This window comes from Physella acuta, unplaced genomic scaffold, assembly GCF_028476545.2.
Source record: "Physella acuta isolate Inbredline_101_S28 unplaced genomic scaffold, ASM2847654v3 ptg002470l, whole genome shotgun sequence".
In the NCBI taxonomy this organism is placed as follows: Eukaryota; Metazoa; Mollusca; class Gastropoda; family Physidae; genus Physella; species Physella acuta.
This window is the reverse complement of record NW_026733946.1, coordinates 31,407-36,780: the sequence shown is the minus strand read 5'-3', so window position 1 is coordinate 36,780 and position 5,374 is coordinate 31,407. Positions and strand designations below refer to the sequence as shown.

Genomic DNA, 5,374 nt, shown 5'->3' with positions numbered 1-5,374 from the left:
TAAATTGCATCACACATTTTATGATGATTTTTACCTCCCCCTCATAAAGGAGGGCAGTAAAAAGAAGAATGTATGATAGCTGGGTAATCCTAATTTATATAATCAGATTATTGTGGTAAATAAAAGTCAACATATCTAGCCTAACAAATGAATTTAAAATATATATTATGACTTAGAGAAAGTTTGGTGAAATGGAAATATCTGCAAATTTGATTTATTGATGATGTGTAACTTGTTTATTTTATTCCTTTGGAGCTGATATTAATAAAAAGTTAATGAAATTATAGAGTTTTATCCAATTGATGTTTCTAAAGCCTTGCATGAACTTAATTTAAATATATTTAGCTGCCCAGGCAAAGAACCCAATGAATTTTCCAGAATTGGCTTGTCGTTTGACCGATGGTAACAAAGAGAATCACCCAGGATCTTCGCTGATAAGAATATCTGAAGACATACCTTATTCTTCTATATCTAAATGTGATTTGTCTAATGAAAATATTTATTCAGTGACAATTGCTAAAGATATTTTACCATTATTTCAAACATCATCTTCTGAAATGTTGTTTTCTATCTCTAAACCTTCCACAATTTCTTCAAGTTTCAAGAGATATTTTAACATCATTGCCTACTTCCCACAGTTCTTATGTTCAAAATTTGCAATTTTCTGAGAATCCAAGTAATAATAAATTTGTACCCAGTGTTTTAGTTTCAGCTCCATTAAAATTTAATAAACCAATCAATTTCAAAATTAAATGTTTCTTATCCCATATGAAAGTAGTCTGTTTTATTTAAGAAAAATCACCTTTAAAAAAATTTAATGTTTGAATGTCAATAAATTGTTGACATGGACTGGTTTGCGGGTAAACTTTTATACTTAGTGTACAATAAAGATTCAGTTTTGATGTCAATATAGTTGCTTCTGAAAGAATTAAACTATAAACAATAGCATTTATATTAATATCTCAATGGCAGTTCAGTATACTTTCATCATTGTTTTCAAATAACAAAACAGAACTACAGTTTTAAAATTAAAAAAAAAAAATGAAAATAATTTCATAAATGGATGGTTTTTTAATTACTTAAAACAGAAGATGCATCAATACAGCATTACAATGTATATGATTAATATTTCTTTTCATGGACAATCATCATTTAAATTCTTCATTAAAAGTTAAATTCAGCTTCCTTGTGTCTAAAAATCCACATCCATGCTGTTCCATTTACCTAGAAATTAAATAAATAATATTTTTAACAACTTTCTGTAATATGAAAAAATTAATCATTGATTAAAACAGACAGCCAATATAGCAGTTGAATTAAAATTCACCTGTTTCTGTGACAATTGCATGTAAAATTAGAGTGTTCAGAGGTATATACCCAGCCACCTTTAATTTCCCTATCTTGAGCCAGGTACTCATGAGAGCTGGTACTCATGAGACTTAGGACATCATACCAGGACTAAAACCAGGGATCTGAACTCTTATCTTTTAGGATAGAAATGTGAAAGCTACTGTCTGACAGTCCCACTATCAAGCCATACATATTAATACTTACAGTATATAATCTTAGTAGCAACATATTCTTTAAGAATTAGAACACTGAATCGATTTCAAACTTGGGCTTAAGCTGAAAAATGGCTTATTATAAAAAAAAATTCAGCTCACCTTTAGTTCAAGATCAGCACCAATAGCCACAGTAAAGTGTGAGAAAATTGCTTGCCAAGTACCTAGGGAATTTAAATATAATAAATTATTAAGTTTATCCATATATTATATTAAAATAATTATTTAACTAATATGAGATATTAATATATATATATATATATATATATATATATATATATATATATATATATATATATATATATATATATATATATATATATATATATATTTATTTATTTATATTTATAAAAGGTTTAATTTATTGTAAAGGTTCAGTTTTCTATCTACTTAGCTTGTCTTAAAAACTAAAATATCTGGTTTACAGTTAACCATATCTTAACTATTACAAAACTATTAGTTTCATTTTCATTACTTGTAACTAAAAATTGTAGTCAATAGATCTAAAACTTAATTCTATTAACAGCTAACTGTAACCATACTGACTCTGACCAATTTATTAATTTTTGTACCCTGTAATTCATTAATAATTAGGCTTATACTAAAAGGCCGAAAGTTATCAATTGTAGATTTTATAGTCCCTGGTCTAGACTAACAAGACTAGCCTACAAGTCTAATAGTACTAATACACATGATCTAGTTTATAAGTTTACTACTAGGCAACTTGCTAGAAGACTAGTACTTAACCAAACTTTAACTTGCTAAAAATAAAAGGGCCTAATACAATAGTAGATGGCCTAGTAATACTTTTTTTTACTGTGCTACTTACACTGCTTTTGGTACTATTACTATGACTAACTAACTACTAACTAAACTCTATTGTAGCTTGATGGAGATCTATCATCTTGCTCTTCTAGTAGTCTACACTACTTACTACTTAGAAAAGTAGTAGCACTACTGTAACAATTTCAAACTAAATTTAATCTATATATTACTAGATCTACTCATTGCAACACTGTAGTCTGATAAGTCTGTAAGCCCTAAATGTATCTAGACCTAGATTCTAGTCTAATTTAGTTTCAGTCTAGTTATTAGTACCTACACTCTACAATAGTCTACAGTACTCTACACTACACTCTACTACTACTCTAAACTCTAATCACTCTACTGGCTACTGATCTAGATCTAGTAAATAGCTAGAGTAGATCTAGTCTAGATTCTAGATATAAAAAAATTGATTTAAAATTAAAAACAGGTTAGCCTTACTAGGCATTACTAGCTCTTACTAAACTTAACTAGGGTAGGTTTTACCTAAACTAGATCTAATCTAGATCAGTGTTTCTTCCAGACATTTTTCTCCGGGGGGGCACTTGAAATCTTCGGGGGGGCGGTAAACTTTCTTCGGGGGGGCGGACACTGTTAAAAGTGTATATTTTCTATATAAATTATATAAATTTCATTTCGTTCCGGGGGGGGGGGCGGTAAAAATTTTTTCGGGGGGGCTTAGCCCCCCCGAAGAGATGCTTGGAAGAAACTCTGATCTAGATCTAGAATCTATCTAGATCTACTACTTGTACTAGATTCTCTAGATCTAGATTTTAGATCTAGGGCCTACCATACTACCATCTGCAACTAGAATCTAGATCGAGATCTATTCTACTATCTCTCTATCTAGATCTAGTAATACTATCTATCTAGCCATCTATCTACAAGCTACTTCTAATAACTAAAATAGGTAATAAGTAAAGTAATAGGCCTACTTCTAAAATATTAAACAGTAATCACTGAGTAATCAGTACTAGATCTAGAGTCTAGTTCAGTAATCGATCTAGATCTAGGTCTATTATTAACATTAACATTGTTGTCTAAGTTCTAGATATCTGGATCTAATATCTAGATCTAGAATCTAGATCTAGATCTAGATTCGATTAATAAGTAAGTCGTAGGCTGAGTGAGACTGGAAGTCATCCTCATTTTCCTGTTGTTTTAGTTTTTACCGTCATCCTTTTCTTAATATTTTTAATATTTTATCTAGATCACTAAAATACTAGATCTAGATCTAGAATCTAGATCTAATATATTCTAATTCATGAACTTATACTCTTAGAACTAGATTAAAGCAATGTAGATCTTAGTTGGTAGATTCTAGAATCTAGATCTAGACTCTCTAGGTCTAGGTTTGGGAATCTTAAGTCTCGTAGCAAAGACTGAGTAGAGTCAGAGTAATGTCCCCTAGCCTTGGACAAACTATCAACAAAAGAAATAAAATCAATATACTTACCGCCACAAAACTTTTATATTCAAAAATGCATACACATGTGTTTGTTCCCATCCATATGAACAAAACAGCGTTGAAAGTTTTTACAGTTGTTGCATTTCTGGAACGTTTGATGATTTTGAAATCTTGAAGCGGGACCTACTAACAAATAGCCGCCATGTTTTTTGTTATCAATGGGAAACCCCGTTCACAACGATTTAGTTCGAAAACTTTTATCTCTCCCTGGCTAACCAGACATGAATTAACGCGAGAAAGAACGATAAACTTACAAGTTCTATAGGATACTAGGCATACTGCCTAGCTTCGCTTAGGTTTTCAAAAAAAATTGAGGAATTGAATTAATTAATAGGTGATTGGCTGCTATCTTAAATGATTAGGGCCTAAATTTATACAGTGGAGTAATTTCATGCTACTCAAATATTATTAGAACTGCAAGGGGTTTCTCAATAGTATCAATCAAATATTATAATAAATTACTTTCGCAATTAATTTGTACAATTTCAGTACAATGCAAAACTTAATTTATAACAAACTATTTATTTAAAACAATGCTATACTCCATGATTTTATTTTTTCTCTTGAAAAAAGAATACAAAATATTTAAAAATTATTAAATTAAAAGTTACTTCCCCTGTTCATAGACCAAATGACCAAATCTCGTCTAATGACAATTGCACTCGCGGTCACTTTTTAGCCCTCGTCGGGGGCTTTGAGTAAAACCGACAGTTTTCCCTAAAGGTCAAGCCATTTACCTAAGAGCATGCAAAAAATTAGCCAGATGTAAAGACGGTAAGTGCCCTCAAATCCGTTTTGAAATCACCCTCTGTTTTTCCCATAAAATACAAAGATTATATAGGGAAATACGACTGGTCAGTTTTGACCCATTTAACGAATTTTCCCGGACATGGCGAGTTTTTTGGGACACCCCAAGGCGTTCTCCTACCACCTCACAAAATTTCAAGGGGGGTCGTCGGAGGAAATTTTTTTTCGTAATAGAGCTCATATAAAGAGAATTTCACTCGCGGTCACTTTTTAGCCCTCCTCGAGGGCTTTGAGTGAAACCGACAGTTTTCCCTAAAGGTCAAGCCATTTACCTAAGAGCATGCAAAAAATTAGCCAGATGTAAAGACGGTAAGTGCCCTAAAATCCGTTTTGAAATCACCCTCTGTTTTTCCCATAAAATACAAAGATTATATAGGGAAATATGACTGGTCAGTTTTGACCCATTTAACGAATTTTCCCGGACATGGCGAGTTTTTTGGGACACCCCAAGGCGTTCTCCTACCACCACACAAAATTTCAAGGGGGGTCGTCGGAGGAAATCTTTTTTCGTAATAGAGCTCATATAAAGAGAATTTCACTCGCGGTCACTTTTTAGCCCTCGTCGAGGGCTTTGAGTGAAACCGACAGTTTTCCCTAAAGGTCAAGCCATTTACCTAAGAGCATGCAAAAAATTAGCCAGATGTAAAGACGGTAAGTGCCCTAAAATCCGTTTTGAAATCACCCTCTGTTTTTCCCATAAAATACAAAGATT

General features: G+C 32.0%; 1 long non-coding RNA gene across 1 annotated transcript; it reads right to left on the bottom strand.

Moving 5' to 3' along the window:
• Positions 1-1,063: 1,063 nt before the first annotated feature.
• LOC131933355 (uncharacterized) lies at positions 1,064-4,027 on the bottom strand. Its single transcript, XR_009384944.1, has 3 exons — positions 3,844-4,027; positions 1,665-1,726; positions 1,064-1,224 (listed from the first exon to the last, which is right to left on the bottom strand). It is a non-coding gene; the product is annotated as an uncharacterized LOC131933355 (long non-coding RNA).
• Between the last annotated feature and the right edge of the window lie 1,347 nt (positions 4,028-5,374).